The sequence below is a fragment of the Propithecus coquereli genome, unplaced genomic scaffold (genome assembly GCF_000956105.1).
Source record: "Propithecus coquereli isolate 6110/MARCELLA unplaced genomic scaffold, Pcoq_1.0 Scaffold5, whole genome shotgun sequence".
Classification (NCBI taxonomy): domain Eukaryota; kingdom Metazoa; phylum Chordata; class Mammalia; order Primates; family Indriidae; genus Propithecus; species Propithecus coquereli.
Genome location: NW_012150840.1, coordinates 20,778,337 through 20,780,204, shown reverse-complemented (window position 1 = coordinate 20,780,204; position 1,868 = coordinate 20,778,337). Strand labels below are relative to the sequence as shown.

General features: G+C 40.0%; 1 protein-coding gene across 1 annotated transcript in view; it reads right to left on the bottom strand.

The window, feature by feature from the left end:
• TSHR (thyroid stimulating hormone receptor) overlaps window positions 1-1,868 on the bottom strand; it is a 194,901-nt gene that overhangs the window by 72,186 nt on the left and 120,847 nt on the right. The gene's annotated exons all lie outside the window — the stretch shown is intronic.

Genomic DNA, 1,868 nt, shown 5'->3' with positions numbered 1-1,868 from the left:
GGTTCTTATATGTGAAGTGGTGTAATATTATTCCTCAGTAGACTATGATAAGTGAAAGATGCATATTGTAATCTCTTGCATAATCATAAAAAAATTTCAAAGGGCTGAAAAGCCAATAGAGGAGATAAATAGAACACTGAAAAACAAAACAAAGCAAAAACAACTTGGTTAATCCAAAAGAAGACAAAGGAGGAATAAAGGAACAAAGAAAAGATAGAAAACAAATTGGAAAATGTTAGACCTATATCCAACCATATCAATAATTATAATAAATGTGAAAAATTAAATACTCTAATAAAAAAGCAGAAATTTTCAGGCCGGATATAAAAGCAAGGTCCAGTGATGTGATGTTTACATGAAATGCACTTTAAATACAATGACAGAGTTACTGAACCTCAATTTTTTTTGACTATAAAATAACAGTAACCATTTCAGAGAATTGTGAGGATTGAGTACACACATGTTGAGTAATTAGCATAGTGCTTGGGACATGGTAAGTGCTCAGTTAAGGATATTAATAGCTAAACATATACGTGTGTGTGTGTATGTATACATGCATATACTAGATGTTCTGTCAATCATATTTTTCATAAATTCAGAATAGCCTACTCTTCCAATTCATTATTTTAAGAATGCATGTTCAGAATATATCTAATTTTTCCTTTTTTCTTATTTTTAGTTTGTTTTCTGCACTGTTTGGTGTGGGCAAATGGCACATAAAACACACTGCCTCATGGAGACATACTATTATCAAATATTTGCGTTGTTATCACACATTTTAGTAAGTTCCATAAAATAAAAATAAAGGATTCAAAGATAGATTCAAATTTAGATGCAGGAGTGAGATCAAGCATATGTATCTGTGTGTGTGTAATATTTAGGCTGAAAAGAATCAGTAGAGTTAACCAGGCAAGAGAGAGGAAAATAACTTTCTAGACAGAGGCAAAAGCATGCGAAGGTCCTGAGGTGGGAAGATACTGGACTGTTCAAGGAACACAGGCATGCAGGAATGGAGCAAAATGAGGACAGAGGTGGGCAGGGGCCGGCTGAACTCCTGGGCCTGCACGTTTATGTTAAGTTCATTGGATTTTGCCCAAGAAAAATCACTCCGGCTGCTGTGCAGATAATGAATTAAAGGAGGTCAAAATTGGAAAGACCAGTTGAGCTCTAAAATTATTGTAGTCCAAGCATAAGATGATGGTGGCTTAGAAGCGATAGCAGTGAAAAGGAAAAGGATACATGAAAGGGTGAAAGAAGGACCCAAAGGACACATTTCACACACAGGCTATGTGGGAGCAACACGGCTGGTTTATTCACCTGGGAGCGGGTGGGCTGAGTCCGAAAAGAGAGTCAGCACAGAAGGGGGTTTAGTGAGGTTTTTATACATGGGCATAGTCGACCCCCTCCCACCTGCCCTGTTCAGTTCTTTGTTTCTGGGCCAAACTGGCGGGTGAAGAATTGCTTCTTGCTACGTGCAGCAGAGGACGGTGGGCAGAACAGCTGTTTGTAGTAAATTCTTCAAACAACCAACTCCTACGACCCCTTTTCCCCAGTCGCATCCATCCTTCTGTTCTGGCGTCATCCTTATCAGGAGAGCCAGGGAGAGACAGCCTTGGTCTCCATCAGGGACGGAGAAGGAAGGAATGCTGGCTGTAGCTGTCTGTCAGATCTATTAGGGAGAGATAAGCTTTGTCTCGATCAGGGAGGGAGGGGGAGGAATGCTGGCGGTAGCCATCCGCCAGATCTACAAAGTCCAGGGACTCCCCAGACTCCTGCGGCTATTGTTTTACAAGCCTAAGTTTTGCATTAACCACATTCTGTCCTACACATACTTTTCAGGTTCCCACCTGGAATAAACCTAACAATAC